Source organism: Apus apus, chromosome 12, assembly GCF_020740795.1.
Source record: "Apus apus isolate bApuApu2 chromosome 12, bApuApu2.pri.cur, whole genome shotgun sequence".
Lineage (NCBI taxonomy): Eukaryota > Metazoa > Chordata > Aves > Apodiformes > Apodidae > Apus > Apus apus.
Window position 1 is genome coordinate 13,546,425 of NC_067293.1, and position 17,821 is coordinate 13,564,245.

The window sequence follows — 17,821 nt, forward strand, 5'->3', positions numbered from 1 at the left end:
AGTAACCTGTTAAATAATTAAGATTTCTTTCTTTTTTTGATACCATAATGTGCATAGTTAACATGTTCCTTAGTAACTCCTATATTACAAAAGAGTAAAGTGATGCAGTTGGGCTTTAGTGTGTTTACATACTTTTAAATTTTCTGATTTCTTTTGGTATACACAGAGTTACCAAGCATTAAAATGTGGAAAGAAATAAAACAAGAGAAAGAAAGTGAAGATATACTATTGTACATTATTTTAATAAACCTTTGACCTTACTTCAGTGAAACAAATTAAGAAATCCCCCCAATCTCCACAGTAATTTGAAAATGAGCAAGCAGAATAAGAGTCAGGGTATTTTAGTGCTCCAGGCTTTGAATCTGACTGATGAGTTACCTGTCGCCATGTCCAAGGAGCTCCAAAGAACTACACATTTAACCATGTCCCCAGATGATAGATACAACCTGTTTGCTGTGCCCTTAGCTTTCTAGGAGCACTGCTGCAGGAATCAGCCTGATGGAGAGTATGAACATTTTCCATCACTGCTGCTTTTTTTGCCTTGTGCTTCTGTCCTATGTCATCTTCAAGAATGTGGAATAAACCTGTAACAGCAGCTCCCAAACATTTCAGCTCCCCACTGCATGTTCCTTACCTCTCCTCCATGCCATTGAATACTGAACTCTACCTTCAGAATTCAAAAGTAGAGGAACTTCGCTTCTTAAATTAAACAATTCAAAGGGACATCTGCCTCTTCCCATCTCTCTCCATTTTTAACACTCTTTATCTCAATACCATCCTCACTTGCCCTAGCATTTAGAAAATATCAGCATAATTAAGTATAAGGCTAAAATTCATGATGGTGATAAAGTTACACCAGTTAGGATGGGTTTTTTTACAAAAACAGGTTAGAGACAAGCCAACCAATCTCCAAACTACTGTACAGAAAAGCATTTGATCCTCAATTCTAAGAGGAATTTTTCCCACCTTTAGCATTCCTCAGGGTGAAGGAGACTCTTGGAAAGATGGAACAGAATGTTCAAAACACCAGCAGACCATGTGCGATGCTACCATGCCCTCAAAAGTCATCACCAGGTCACCATGCCTGGGCATTGGAAGCTAGGATCTATTTAAATACTGACATTGTAAAGAGTATGTATCTTTATTTTGTCCAAAGGGCACTTAAAACAACATGGTCCCATCATGTTTCTAGTTGTAGGAATGTACTCCAATCTATCTTACTTTTCAGTGAGACTGAAGAAATTAGTATTGCTCTGAATCACATTACAGATGGAGTGCCACTAGACACATAAGAGGTTAATTACAGTGTTACATTCATTAGAACAGTAAGGAAACACATTTTGTTTGAACCAAGGCTTCAACAGAGAAGTTCCAAAAGCGAAATAATAAAACTATTTGTGTGTGTATAAAAATGAAAAAAAGGTCTGTAATTATCAGATTTGTCATGGTCTCTGTATTAAGTTGTGGTTTCAAAGCAACAGAGCTGTTAAAGGACTTACAGAAAGAACATCTTCACGTTGCAACACACCACAGTAGGGTGTGAAACAGAAGGGCTGAAGTGACCTCCAGGCAAGGACTGGTGCTAGCACCTCACTTGTGATAGTCAGGCACTAAGGAAACAACTGGGCTCTCAGAAAGACATACAGGCAGAGCCCTGCAGGCACAAGCCAAAGGAAAACAGGACCATGGAGAACAAAGCAAACAGCCTGGCAGGACAGCTGAATTACCCTGGTCTGGTGGGTTTTAACCCAAGAAAAAGAAGAAAAGCACCACATCTCCTACCTTGGCCTATGGATTTCCGTTTTCTGTCCATTTAATCACTCCTGGGCAGACTGACTCCATGGGAAGAAAGAAAAAATTATCCCAGAGCAACTCGCAGTCCAAATTATATGTTCATCTCACTTCAATTAAAATAAATGCTCATGAAAGCATTCAAGCAGCAAGTGGAAAATTTTGGAGCTAGAAAACCCAAACCAACATGAGTAAGTTTAAGTCAGGCAGGTCCAATATGCTCTTCTGTCCTGCAAATGTCTGGACACCAGCGTGTGTGACAGGGTGCAGGACTGCACCCCACAACAGAGCATGTGAGCTCAGTGTGAGCTGCTGGGAGAGGAACCCCAGCAGGGGGTGATGGAGAATGCTCAGGCTGCCTCAGCTCCCCAGATAAATATGTGGATACAAACATACTTCTGGAAATTAGCATTTACATTTTGTTTTTTCAGTCTACTCTAGGCAACATATTTGTACATCACTGGACACAGACTTACTAATCATCTTTATTGTCCCTGGTAATCTTTAATGAGTTAATGTAAGGAGATTTCACTTCCTTCCACCTAGAAAAGAATTTATAAAAAATATCTGTACAGGAGTAAAAGCCTCATGAACGGAGGAGCCACATGTCCCTCATTAGTCCTAAAGGAGCCATCTGTTTCTTTACAGTCATGCACATCTCAGACAAAAAGTGCACACATAACATATGTCAATACTTCCACTTTCCTAATAGAAAATATTTGTCATGATTCCCTCCTACAGGAGCGCAGGAAGCTCCACCACCAGCTTGTAATACTGAAGGAACCCCTCCCACTAAAGCTCTTCAGGCAATGTATCCAGCTTCTTTCCCCTTCTTCCTCAGTCAGCTAAGCATAGTTTTTCATGCCTCTGTGAATCCTTTGCAAACATTTTCCAAAAGATCTATAACTGGGGATTGGCTTGCTGAATTCTACCATCAGCAGCAACTGCACTGCTGAGCTCCATATATATAGTTGTGTCTTACCATTTGCAAGTCAATTTAGGAAATGAAGCTGTTCATTGGCTGCAGCCTGCAATTTTTTTCCCTTCACCTACTTCCAAATTGTTCTGACAAAAGCAGACTGATGGAAATGCACCAGACATACCTACACACACGCCTCAGCATCAACTTTCAGACAGTTACAGACAATTAGTGCAAAAAGTCCCCCTTTCCCCCACCAGCAGAAGCAAGCAGAAGCACTGTGCTCTCCCTCCTTTGTTCTTCACTGCTCACATACAGCTGGGTCATACTTCAAGGTACCAGCCACATCAAGAGCACATGGGCTATGCTCTTGCTTGTACCACTTCACAAAAGTGGTAGATTAAGATGCATATTTATAAAGCCTGTCATCTGTGGTTGCTTATATCCCCTAAGTGGTCTTCTGGAGCAAAAACCAACTCTTCTGAGCCAGGTTTTGGAAAGGAGATGTGGGAGACATACAGCTGCTATTTCATGTTCCTCTCCTGCTGGAAGCATCACCACTGCACAGCTGCTTTTGTCTCCAGGCTTCCTGTACACCACAGCCTGTAGGTGCATCCCACCCCAACTTAGAAGGCTAACCCAACAAAATGTCTCCTACAGTTCCCAGAGGCTTTTCAGCTTTATGGTGTGTTCAACTAGCACCTAATAAAAAGAAGATGGGATCTGTAGGACAATTGAAATAATCAGCACTACTTCAATCCAACCAACCGCTGAAGTCCTGACATCTTGCTCTCCAAGCTACCCATGCTACCTGCCAAAGCAGCTCCTGCCAGAGGCAAAAACAGTGCAACATCTGTAAGAGTCAAAACTGCCCCAGTGATGCTGCCCGGGAATGTGAGTAAGATGACTGAGAAAAGCCATCAGGCACTAGTTCTCTCTTCTTCTAGCTCAGCCTTGCCAAACCAGCCTATCCCTAGACTATAAAACACAGAGCAATGACAAATGTTCTCAAAAATATCCTCCTGAAAAGATATAATATTCTTTTAAACAGAAACACCAAAAAAATTTTAAATTTTAAAAATCATAGTTGTCTGGTTCTTTAGCCTTTTTCTCTATAGGTGTGAATGCTTTTGATCTAAGCTATTTATCAGAAGTTAGGAGGAAACTTCTGAAACCGAAACACTGGCAGCTCTGCAGCTGTGTGAAGGGAATATTTCCTTCACCAATTGTGCTCTCCCATGCAGATCATAATTTCTGTGTGTAGACACACATTTCATTATTCATAATACTCTCTGACCCTGAGATGTTCTGTAAATTCTCCATGTCAGTTCAGTACAAAACATTGTCTTCTTCATGTCTATCTATATTCAGTTTCTGTGAAACCTTCTTGCATTATTATATGCAGGAGTGCCCATGCATGACAAACATTCCTTTGTTTTGATCCTCTATGGAATGCATAATGATTAAGGATGTTAAGATGAAAAAATAAAACAAAGAACTTTATCCTTAATTCAAATATTGAATAAGTTAATATAAATTTGTAAAGTTCTGTACAAAAATATATAAAGAAAAGAAAAGCACCAGTGTTTTTATGTAGTCTTTTAAATGGAAACCTGTAACACCTGATTCTCACTGGGGCTACCATCAAAAACCAGATTTGGGTTTCAGAGGCACCAAGTTAGGACATACCTCATGATTCCCACTCTCTCCCATTCCACAAATACATTCCAAAATTACTTTGTTTGTCAGCCACAGCTGACACCTTATTTAAAAAAATAACTGAGCTAAGCCCCTCCTGAAGAGGTGAGCAAGGTGTAATCTACATTTATTAAAATTTCAAGCTGTCCTTATGCAGTTTTCACACCATTCTGACTTCTACTAATTACAGTCTATTACAGAATAGGTAGACAAATATATCCATCCTGAATATCCCTTATCTACACAGGAAAATCTCTCTTCAAATCATTTATTAAAGTAAAATCAATTGTATACACATTTGAAAAAAGCAAATGAATGAGGCAAGTGTGACTAGGTGGAAATGTTCAACACAAGACAAAAAAAGGAACAAAGATTCAGCAAAGTATGTAATGGAAAATATTTTCCAGATTTTAAACACATCCACTCAGATGGAGATTATTTTTCTTTAGTTTCCTTTTCACTACTTGTTTGTAATGTAGGTAGCACTTTGTGCCAGCATAAAAGCCCATCAAAGCAAACTCTGTGTCTACTCAGAAGGGTGCAATGCTGTGCTCACTGCTGCTCTCCACTGCTCATTCTCTAGTAAAGTAGCTGCCTTCTTTGAAGCTTAATGAGAAAAGAGGGCTGCAGACTTGGTTACACCAACGTGTTCTCCTGTCTGCTGCATATTGCCTGTGATGGCTTCAGCTGGCATAGCCTCCTCTGCAGACCAGCTCCTGTACCTGTGAGAATTACCCCTGAGCTTTCAGGCACATATGTAAGCCATACCTACCTCTAAGTCACACCACCTAAAATCACAACACTGGAAGAGTCAGGTCAGTTTTCTCTCTCGCTCAGGAACAGATTGCCAATTGAAAAATTGAACCATTGGGAATGCTAAATCAAGACACAAAGGTTATTTGAATAAAGATTTTAAAAATGATATTATTAGGAATTACATGTGATATGGAACTAATTTTCAAGTTACCTTAGATTTCTGCAGGAAGAACAATGTATAAACCTAGAAGCAAGAGTGATTATAAAATAACAGCAGACTGACTTGTGTGACCCTTGGAGTTGGCTGCTGTCCTGCACCAGCCCTCCTCATAATTGGCCTGTTGCAGGAGATAATCAGCTCACTAAATTTCAAACTAATACCTAAGTCCTCAGACACCTAAAGAACAAAGCCAAGCACCATTCTCCTTGGCAGTGCCAGCTCAAAAGCCATTTACCTGAGTGGGCCAAGAAGACAGCAACAAACCTTTTATCTGCAGAGAGATGGCTCAGCACACGGTCAAGAAGAGTGAGGGGAAGTAACTTTTGGTAGAAAACTTGCAGCTGGTAAGACTCCTCAGGGGAGAGATGCTCAGTGGCATGGATGCAGGTGATAGTTCAATGGTGTGGCTGCTCTCAACCTCACCCGAAAGAGCCAGGAGCAGCCAGGAATGAAGCCCAGCAGCAGCACAGTCAGCATTCTTCCTGTGTGCACACAAGAAGCCTTCATCACCTACCAGTAAAGTTAAGGTTTTTCCTGGTGATTGATTCTGTTCCATTTTTATATACTCCCTGACAAAGCAGTTTTGATAGCCAGAAGCTATCCACATCTTGTGCTAATAAATGCTACATATTAATTTATTTATATTTATTAAACCTCTTCTAGCAACAGTAGAGGTTATTTTAAGACTTGGAAGTACAAAAGCAGTCAGTCATACAGGGGAGTGTCAGTAAACTGAGCTCAGCAAAGGAAACCAGCAATATGTCAGGAAAGCTCTTTCTCGATCCTTCCACTGCTTCTTGACTCACAAAGCCTGGCTGAGATGAAGCACAAGCACACACATGTGCAGGTGACTGTCACTTGCTCCTTACGCAAGTTTTGAAATGCTCTTTTAATGCTCTGTCTTTACAGTGGGAAGAAATCATCCAACAAGCATAGCTTTTTAATCATAAACCTGAAGTACCTACAACATAAAAGCCTTTCAGCTTAGACCTGCTAAATCATCCAGCCTGACTGCAGCTACTGTACAGGGAAGAGGGGATAATGAACATGTCTAACTATTTTATCCACTGCAGATTGTTCGCTATTATGTTACCTGGAGGACATAAGAAACAAGAAAACTGCAACTTGACAGAAAACGAATACAATTAAAACTTAAAACTCCAGGAGGACAGCTAGTAGATGCTTGTCTAGGAGACACATTTCAGGGCTATGCAGCTCAGCTCTTGGCTCTGTTTCAGTTTGAAGAAAATACTTAACTATGGGCATCCGCTTATTCGAAAGATGTCGAACCATCAATCAGTTTGATAGAACAAAATGTATTCTGAATGAAAAGTATATTCAGAATAACCAACATGCTGAAATTTATTTTTTAGTAAATAAGAAGCTATTTATAAATGTATCTTCCCTATTTGCACATCTAATCTGGTTTCAGCTCTTTCCCACCTTTGTTCTCAAGTGCTATTTCCAAGGAGAATAAAAAAAGTAAAAGATGCACAAGTTTTGGCAAGATAAAATCTTCTATGCAAAACTGACCTGATCCTGCAAAAAGTGGAATGTGAGCACAGCATGATATAATTGCATGGATTTGTTATTACACAGCCATTCTAACGACATCTGCTTCTTTCTTGGCCTCACTGACTTGCACAGTATAAAAAGCAGACCACATGAGATGCTGGTCATTCAGGAAGGGTATCAACTGATATATACAGAAAACAACCATCTTCATATCAATAGCAAAGTTGAAATATATCTAAAATGTCACTGAAAGAACAACTGAAAGTGGACATCATGAGGACTAATTTGGTACCAGAACACTCAGACTTTTTTTTTACTGTGATTTCCCACTTGGACTTTGCTTGCTGTTTCCTCACCTCATTTCCATGCATGAGTGCGTTACATTCAAGAACAAAGTTTGATTCCATCTCTCCTCCTACTGAAAGGCTCTTTCAAAGTCTCATGCTCAGAAATCCATTCAATATGAAGCAAACATGGAAAGTATCATAGAGTATCACTAGCAGAAGGGTTATAATTAGTTGCTCTTGAATTTGCTTCTTTACTTATAATTAAATTGATCCTTCAGCCAGGCAGATGATGGTCCTACCTAATCAATAAGTCTACGGCCCAAAAGCAACAGAATTAAGCCAAACAAAACAACAAAAGGGTCAAGAAAATTACATTAAGTAGGTACTATTATAATTAAAGACTGAAAGATACACAGGCAAAATTCTCCTTAGTGACCTATGTTGCTGAAGAAAGCACAGGGTGTACCTGTACTGTTATTTCTGAATTGCTGATACAAATGGTATGGCCAGTGACTTTCATAGATCTCCCCTGTGCAAATAAAACCCACAAAACCTAAACAGCAATGGCAGATCTCTAAAGGAAGAGAAATATTTCCAACACAGCTTGAAGGGAAATGTAATGCTGGAACATAAATAAATGAAATAATACATTAAGCTGCATGGCACATACTTGAGATAAAAAACAAAATCCCAAACTGATAATCACCAGCCATGATATCCAGGGGCCACACCATTCAGCATGGCCTGAATGCTGCAGAAGACAGATTGCTGGATCAGGTGGCCTGATAAAGTCCATCAGGACTTATCTGATATTTCACAACCCAGCTATATCTTACTCTACACAATATATAGGAAGATAGACCCAAGGAAGTTTCTTGCAGCAAAACTAGAGGGATGCTTCATTCTCAAACAGCACACTCTAGACCTGCCCACTCCTGTATGCACCATTATGAAACAGAAAAACATACTCCCCTATGCAACAAAACCCTTCTAATTGAGTCCCAATAGATACAATATGGAAATTACTATTACAGTAACTCCAGCTGCTGAGACAGAATGTGAACAGCAGCCATGGACTCCAAATCCCAATTTATCAGTGCTTTCCAAATTTCCCCAACAAGACTGATTAAAATATACTTAAGTCTCACTGCAGGACTAGCTTCCTAAAATATATATTTTTGTTTTCATCCATTTGTCATTATGATGCTGAGACTCACAATAAACCTCACAAGCATCTTTCTTAAAACATAACATGGAGATAGTCAAAGAGTCACAGAATGGTTTGGGTTGGAAGGGAACTTTAAAGGTCACCTGGTCCAACCTCCAATAGCCCTAAAGCTGTCTGAGCCTCTGACAAGAGGAAGGCGCAAGAGGAAAACAACATTTGCAGTAAGAATTCAAAGTAGTTACATTTGTTTAGAATGAATTTTCAACTTACATGGAAACATCAATCACAGCTGCCACCCTTAAATGTTGTTGTATCATCATTGTTGGTACACTGTTTACACAACAATTAAAACCAGAAGGTTTAATTTTTTCAAGTGTAGCACTGCTGCTATTTTGTTGTGGCTTTTTTCCTACCTCCAAAGGCAGCCATAAGAAGAACTCGATAATTTAACATTAGGTGTAAAAGCAAATCTCACAAATTGACTGATTTAAATGCTGTTAGGTACAACTTAAAAGAACAGGAAAGAAATTGTGGTCCAAGTTCCATCAGATTGAACTTGCACTTCAGCCTATTAGTTAATCCATGTCTTAATTCAAATTAAGGGCTCTCATTCCTGTAATTGCATTCCAGAAGCCCTAATGATTATCAAATATTCGTTCTGAACTGTTCTGTTAATATTAGGCTGAACCAAATCAATAAATTCAAACTTAGATTAACCAGCATCAAAAGATAGTGTGTATCTTTAAACTGTACCAGCATTGACCTTTGTGTTCAATATTTCTTTTATTTAAAGACATTTAAGAGTATAAGGTAATGAGAAGGGTTTTCACTGAGAAATGCAGAATATTGCTATACAATATGCAGTGAAAACCTGTCTAGATTTCACATGCTCCACTGAGAAAGTGCCAGAGATAATGAAGACCCGTTGCACAATCCCACCTGCTGCTGAAAGAGAGTCAATGTTGAAAGGGATCTATTTTTAGAGGGATGCTAAAGGTCAACTAGCCCAGACCTTTAGTTTTGCAACGTCATCCACATGTTAAGCTTTAAGATGCTTTTGAGCAAGGCATTTGCTATACAGTAGCAACTTTTTTTTCAAGACATTACATATTTGCAAGTTCACCTTCAGTAAACAGTGCCAAAAGTGGTTTCAGGAAAAAGAGCACAGCACACCCAGGTGAGTGTCAACGTGTGGAAGACAGATGTGCAGCTGAGCAGCCACAGGGCTGTAACTACTGGCAGAGAAAGGAAATGGTGTCCAGGTCTATGCAAGTCTTCTCTGCTTGTCCAGCTCCATCTCCTACAGCTGGGGTGTAAGCTGGTGTCCTGCCCCAATGTGCATGACAGAGGAATTATACCTAAGATACACATGCATTATTTAAACTCTGCAAGCAAAACTTTGTTCCCTGCTTTGAAGTCCCACTTCAGCACTTTGTCTAAGGTTTCACCCATGATATCTGAGTTGAAATTAAGCAACTCTTCATCTTCCCAAAACGAGACCTTCTGCAGGGCAGGAACAGCTGACAATCATAAGAGAAGAATCATCTTCCTCCTCTTCAGCAGGTCTCCCTTTTCACTCTGTAGGTGTGAACTCTCTGCAACTGCTGCAGACATCACCCTGGGGAGTTGGTGTTCAGTGAGGAGCAGCACTTCAGAGGAGGCTGACTAGGACTACTCACTATGAGAAAACTAGCTGGGCTGCTGTTCTGGATGTAGTTTGCTACATGGCATATAAAGGAAATAAAATAAATCTCAAGTATTTCTACTACTAATACTCAGGTCTTTGGCTGAACACAGAATGATCACAATCCTATCACAGTGAATGAGATGAACAATGGCACACAAGATCACTACTGATACACAGTTGTGAGCCCACAGAAAAAATAACTTACTGCAGCCTAAGTCAATGCACATTTGTAGCTTGTACACAAGTCGTGTGATAGAACGATGAGGATTGATTTCATGTTTTAATTTGCAAAATAAACTTGTACAACAAACTTGTAGATAATCAGAACATCATGAATTTTCACAGCTTTGTAGAAAGGAAGAAAGAATAGCAGAAGAAAATGAGAGAACACAAGAACAGAAGAGCAAACTTTGCAGACTGACACTGCCCATCTAGGAACCTTTCCAACTGGAGAGCTACCAACACTGCTGTGCTGGCACCAGACAGGGGAGAATCTAACTCATTCTCCTTCCTTTCAGAGCCCATACACCTAAAAGTAGCACTGAGGATGCTAGATGTGCTTTTGAATGGCAGGAGGAAGAAGGTGGTCTATGAAGTGGTCCCATGTACAGCAGGAAGACACGTAATGCAGGCAAGAGATCTAGAGTGCCTACTTCTTTCTCCCATGCCTTCAAAGAGTATGTGTCCAACAAAAAAATGCTCATTTTTACTGCTCTCAAACACTTTTCAAGCTATATAATGCAGAAAACAGGGACAATGAGCTACAGTGAATCTTAAATGCTTTTAGTGATAATGGGAAATAAAAAATAAAATAAAAAAAATTAAAAAGTGCCATGTTTTCCCTGTACTCTCTTCTTAGGAAGACAGAGAAAGGAAAGGGTAAAAAGAACGAAAGAAGATGTAGTTTGTTGGGCAGCATTTCTCACTTCACTGTTATTTTTAGTATTTGTCACTGTCAAGGACACATGAGTTTATACTGAAGGAAAGGTTTGGTTTTTTTCTCTCCCCTACATTTCCACAAGTTACAGTCACTGGCCACAGCTTTTCCCCCCATTATTCAGGATGGCCTTTCCCACTCTTTTAACACACTACATTGTGTTTCATGAGAAGCTGAGCAGCAATTTTCTCCACAGCTCAGATCACTGAGATAAGATGTGAAAATGTTCACTACCGTCAGGTTTATTTATAAAAGGCACTAGCTCTCTGCATCCTCAATACAGACACTGGCCTTCTTGTCTCCACTTTTATGACAGGTAGCAAATGAAGTAATGAAGTAGAAACAAACTAATAAAATGAAGACAAATCATTCATCTTGGGAAGGTCTGCATCAGACCAATTAAAATAATGTCTTAGACACTCTGCAATAACATATTGTACCTATGAGAAGAAGCTACTGGTATGAGCAAGCCCTGGAATTGCTGTTTTCTCCAATTATATCCATAGAGATTTCTAGCTCTAGCATAATAAAGTATTAAAAAATTCAAATATATTAAAAAATTAGTTTTTTTTTTCCCCAATAAGCTATTAAAGGTAATGATAGTAACAAATCTTTGCCTACAAACTGGTCCTGACACAGAAAGCTCACAGAAGTCAAGATGAACACCAGCTACAGAGAGGATTCCTGAGGGCAAGGAACATTTGTAGAGCTGAGTGCAGAGACAGGTCACAGAGCTTCAGTGCATGTTATAAGCCCATGGTCTTCCCTGTGTGAGGCAAGGACTTTTCCCAGGTGGGTAATAAAGCTGTGTCCTGCACCCCCATTAACACCAGAGGTATGAAAGTTCCTGCTCAGCTCTCTGCTACATTGCATTTGATGTCTTGGAGCCCAACAGCTCTCTCCTCCTCACTCAGCTCAGAGCTGCACCCATCTGTATCATGTCACCAGGGCTCAGGCCCGTGTGCTTATGTGCCAGCACCCACCATTATACTACAAATCATCAAATCACTTAAAGATGATGTAAATCCTCAGCACTCCTCAGTATAAACCCTCCATGTTGCTCCATCTTTTGTCACGTCCTCAGCAGCAGATTCCTCTAGAGTTAAATCACAAGCATGAAAATGCTCACTGCTGGAGTGATTTACGGAGCTGTGCTCCCAACAGCAGCCTCATCCCTCCTGCTGCAGCAGGCAGCACAGGAGGAGATGCCAGAGACCACAGCATGAAGACAGCTTTTGAAGAGGGAAACTAGGGATGCTGGCAAAAATCAGCAAGAGTTCATTTAGCCCTTCACTCAAAGTGCCTTACTAGTCCAATAAATGTCCTGGCTGCATTTCAGAACTGTGGCTGCTCCCCAGCTACAGGAATATGAGCACCTACTACCACAGATTTTGCTCTAGACAGTCAGTCCCATCTCAGAAGAGATGCTCCCTGGTCTGTATATTCTCCCATGTGCCTATATAAATCAATCAAAAGCTGGTTTAGAATTTTGCTTTCTCTCATCTAGAGTCCTAGACTAAAAATAGCACTCATTCCCTTCACATCTGTTGGTTTTCAAACAATTGTAACACTAGTATCTAATTATAGTATATCACTACTCATTACAATTACATGTCATTTACGGTTTAGATGGCCAGTGGAAACTCTTTTCATATTCCAAATAAATTCTCTATCGATACCACACACAGCTTTGTCTCAAGGATCTAGCAGAAAGATCGGAAAATAAAAAGTAGTGTTTGTTTTTTTTTCTTTTTTTCTCGCCATTTCTGACCACTTCAAAGGTTTACAACAAAATCTGGTGTCAAAAACGATGAATAAGAGTTGAACATTGGGGAGACGGCAAACTACAGAAAATCCACTGTGACAGAGTTAACTGAAGCATGATCACACAGGCTATCAGACAAATCTGGATCACTTGAATGGACTGGCACAGCTTAAAGGGGTTTTTCTTTCATGTATAATTAACCATTTGGCTGTCACATCACTGTATCCATGCACACTGGTTGCGAATGTTTACACTGAAATCTCTGTAGAAGACACAGAGACTGTGAGCTAGAAAAGGTGAGAAGGAAGGGAAGGTACAGACATGCATCAGTGAGATGCTTAGTTTAGCATCACGAAAGCAGCCAGAGCAGGAGGAGAATCATTCACCAGCAAAACAGCGACTGAGGCAGCAGCTCTGTGCCCTTCCCTGCCTGCCTTCACCCCAGCCTACAGAAACATTTCAGGGTGATGGAACATGGCGAGGTTTTGGCCTGTGCAGTCCAACTGATATGGGGTACAAGGATAAGCTTCTGCTAGCAACAGACTATCAGACAAAAGTCACTAATGCTCCCAAAAAGCATCAGATGACGCAGACAGAAGCCTGTGTAACTTGAGATAGATTTCCCAGGGTGTTCTCAAGTAGACAAAAAGCTTGTCATGCTCTTAGCAATGCTCAAAATGGAAACTGCATTAAGAAATACAACCATGAAGTACAGAACTCCAGTTTAAACAACAAACAAATGAATTTAAACACAGTCCAGCCTGCTTTAAAAAATAAACACACCAGAATAATTGAGGTCAGAAGAGGCTTCTGGAAGACATCAAACAAAAACCCCCACTCATGGAGGGCAGACAGATCAGGTTACACAAAGTTTATACATTGAGGTCTTCAGTTATTCCTCTTACAGAAAGCCATTTCACAGGAAGTAATGGCAAGCTCAGGGTGTGTACAATTTAGTTCTTTAAAATGCTGAAAATGTGGCTGTGAAGACTGAACCTTCTAATAAAGCAATAAAATGTCCAGTGCTTCACAAATGAAGCCTTTAGCAGTGCAACAACAGCATTTGTATCTCAGATAGCCCTTGAAGGGGGCATCTGTACAGATCTAGTTTCTCTGAACTTGAAGCCACAAGGGCATCTTCAGTACTACTTGCATACCTTGGATGTTACTACTTTTTCCTATTGAGAATATTCTTAAAAGTTGTATCTCACATGGTGTCATGTTGCTGTCATGTCCCTTCTTTCCTTAAGCTTTTCAAGGAAGAAGCCACAAGCTTGAGCTGGTAGCCAGAGGGAAGGATGTTTATGCTATTGTAAAAGCACGTGGAGGGCAAAAGTCTGAGCAGAAACTTCACACCTCAAACACAAGCCACAATGCCATAAGACGTCAGGCCTCCTTAGTCCCACTGCTGATCTGATACATGTTTCTACAGCCCTTTGCAGAAGAGTGCAACATCACTCCAAGAGTAACAACAACATGGGATCCTGCTCACTCGAGGACCTCTGCTTTATCTCCTGGCAGCTCTGAGGGATTACTAATTTTGCAACAGTTGCCAGCACCAATAGACCAACCAGTGCGTTTAATATTTTAGCTGTAATAAATACACTGAAAGAAAGGCTTTCTTCACTGACAACCTGCTTTATTTTTGCCAGCAGGCATGAATCAGAACAGAATCACAGTACCCTAGCCTGACTTCAAAGGATATGAACATTTAATTTTTTCCAGCTATTGCTTCACTGTCCATCCTACTGCAAATACAGCCCCAGGCTCCCAAAATCTCTTTTATCACTAATTTAACGTTCCATTTTTTTTTTTTTTAAGATGACAATACAAGGAGGATGAGATGCATTTCCAGCAAAGGGTGACCCAGCACTACCTTGTTTACTTTCCAGAGCATGCCCTGCCTGTGAACACACAGTGGGCTTCTTCATGGGCAGGAGGCTGAGCTTGGCCCAGCAGAGCTGGAGGACACGATACTGCTGGACTCCCAGCACTGTTTCTCCAAACAGAGCCTCGCTCCAAAGCTCAGTGTGCACCAGCAGATGGGAGGCAGAACATGATTTCCCTTTGCTCTGTGCCACAGCAGAGGACTAGAGACCAGATCTAGGATTTAAAGCAATGATGCAAGTGAGGCAATTAGTAAATGACTCAGCATCTGCAGACCAGCAGGCCCCCTATTAACCAGCTAAGTACATTATCTTGGCAGAGATCAGAGATTTTTTCCCTTAAGCTAATTGTCTCTGTATATGACTTCTGCAACTTGTCATATCCTAGTGGGAACTTGGGCTCCAACCCTGCAAAGCACCTAGTGCCCTTGCTCCACTGACATCCGTGGGAAGCAAGCATGCCCCAACCCTCTCAAGGAGGAAAAGAACATCCTCAGGCTCAGAAGTCTCAGGGAAAAGGGAAGGAGAAAGAAGACATTACTTTACAAAACCAATATCACTGCCTGTGTCCCCAAATAGCCTTGTATTCATTAGCCTCCTTTCAACAAGAAAAAAAAAAAAAGAAAAAGCTTGACTTGTGAATGGCCTGAGCAACAGGCTCCAATTAACATTGTCTCTCCTGTTGTCTCTAGGCTCAGTTCATCTTTACTCTGTGCTTGCTTCCTAACCAGCAGAGCACCAGCAAGATGCTTGTGCTTATCCAGCACAGGGACTCCACCAAGAAATACAGCCAACTTCATCTAAGGCTTAGGATAAGTAAATAGAAACCAATTAATACTCTCTTATCCTCCTACCCCATCATTATCTATTTAAGAGTTAGCATAAAAGGTCAGGTGTTTGCATTAAGATCTTCAGATTTTTATTCCGGTTTAAAATGTGTAAAATCTTGGCAACAGTGACTGAAAACTGCAAACTGTAGGGTTGGTTTGTTTTAAACAATCAACTCCACCTACTATCACCTTAAGCCTCAGAGGCAGATAACAGAAATATTGTATATTTTGAAATGTATTGTTTTGTTTTCTGTAGACCCCATCTAGGTCCCCTAATGCTGCTTTCAGCTGGTTTTGGGCTTGACTCTAATCCTTCACCACATGATGCCATTCCTCATCCCAAGGCTCCAGAGACCTGTTGTCCCTTGTCTGAAGCACATGTGAGGTTTCTTGTGTATAAATTCTGCTTGGCTGGGACCAGCTTCTGGACAACTGCATGATACTGAACACTAGATCTACAATGCTCCAGGGACCTGCCAGGTCAGGCTACAGAGCTACCAATGGGGATGTGGATGGTTTGATGTTTTCAAACATTTGCTGTTCACTAGTAAAAGACTCCAGTGAGGCTGAAGGAAACCATCTTCTGAAAATGAGCACTGATCATACAGCAATGTTAATTTCAAATCAGTTATCTGATCACTTCTGCTTTTCCATTTCCTCTATGGATAATTCCCCATTAAGATACTTAAAATTGCAACAAAACACAGTCCTGCAAACTTCTGCAGAACACAAATACTCAGTAGAAGGATAAAGCTGCATTTTGTTGATACTTATTTTACAAGCACTGCCCATGTCAGGGGTATTTTACAGATGCTGGAAATCCCCTATCCCATCATTTGCTTCTGGCATATGGTAAGAAGAGCTGTAAGGCAAATACAGCCCTCCTCCATCTCAACAGATGCACTTATCACACTTCCACACTTGCCTTTTGTATTTTATTAACATGGCAAGCTCCACACCTGTCCCAATTGCAAAGAGCAGGACAGGACCTCCCCTCAGGCAGAACAAACCATTTCCAAGGAAGCCTTGCCACACGCACAGACACTAAGTAGCAGGTAGAGCTGTAGCTGCCAGCTCTGTGGCAGTGGTTGATAAGGCAGATTTCTCAACAGTGACAAAGTGTGTCCTCACAGTGGGATGGGAACGTGGTGGTAAGAGGCTCTGCTATCTGATGGCCTTGAGCCAGCTGGGACGTGCCCATTATTGCTCTGTTGGAACAGGTCTCTGCAGCGCATGGGGCTGCCAGGTGGCTTACAGAGCAGGAAAATATTTTTCTGATGCAAGCAGAGAAGGACAAGATTAATATGCTTGCATTCAAATTTCATGTAGAGACTGAACACATCACAACTTGCCATTCACTAACACTACAATGGCTAACATTATAACAGTGTGCTTTCAAGGAGGGAACTTAATTACTACTTTTATTAAACACAGTCCAATGTTTGCTACTTTACCGCACCTTGACATTTCCAGAAGGTCACAGATGAGCACATATTTAATCTAAACTGTTCAGCAGCATCACCACTCTGCACAGTATTCACAATATTTAAACTTTGTCCTGATTTCCGAGATTCAAAAAGGTTTCAAGTAATTCACAAAACTGAGAGCAACTGATGCTCTGTGGCTGTGCTAGAAATTAAGTTACTGTAAATTGCAGCACAGTGTGGGTGCTGACTTCTGTCCAGTCAAGAGAAAATCTCACACAGTTTAGTAACAGCAAATCATATACATATTCAATTAAGAGTCTGTGAACAGCCTGCAATGGAAGTAAAGGCCATACACTTTTGTGTAGCATTAAAAACATGCTACGGATCACAAACACTTCTTGAACAAAGTTCAGGAGCTATCCTAGAAGTCAAAATTGAAGTTGGTATGATAGACATTGCAGGCTGTACAACATTCTGATAAAGAACCAACAACATTCCCCTCTCGCCCGTCAGAAGCTACCACCATTACGTTTTAATCCAAACACCACTGGTGATTTGTATTTACTAAAGATGAAAGCCAAAGACAAGCCCACTCTAAGCCTTTTTCAATTTATGCAAAAGCCAAATACAGCTTCAATCAGAATAGCACAGGCAAGCTCTGTCCATCAGCTGCCGATGCAGCTCAGCTTTGAACTACCTTCTGGGGTTTGTTTTCATGTTCTATTGATTTGTACTGGCATAAGTCTATGAGTTTAATATCTTGTTCTGATTGTCCAGTTTTAATATCTGTCACAGAAAAAATTACTAAAATTGGTACAGACAAAGCTTTAGATATGAAACAGCATGAAGATAATAAAACTCTGAAAATGCTTGATACTTTTTTTTTGCATTAAAATTCACAGACTTACAGAAAACTACAAAACAAACTACAACAT

General features: G+C 40.5%; 1 protein-coding gene across 6 annotated transcripts in view; it reads right to left on the reverse strand.

Moving 5' to 3' along the window:
* The window catches only part of FGF13 (fibroblast growth factor 13), a 240,710-nt gene that overhangs the window by 140,694 nt on the left and 82,195 nt on the right, over window positions 1–17,821 (reverse strand). Inside the window, exon 1 of one of the 6 annotated variants that reach the window (XM_051630234.1) lies at window positions 5,649–5,784. The exons of the other annotated variants lie outside the window; for them this stretch is intronic. The gene's annotated coding sequence lies outside the window, so the exon portion shown is untranslated. Of the gene's footprint in view, window positions 1–5,648; window positions 5,785–17,821 lie in introns of those variants that run through there. 6 annotated transcript variants of the gene reach the window in all.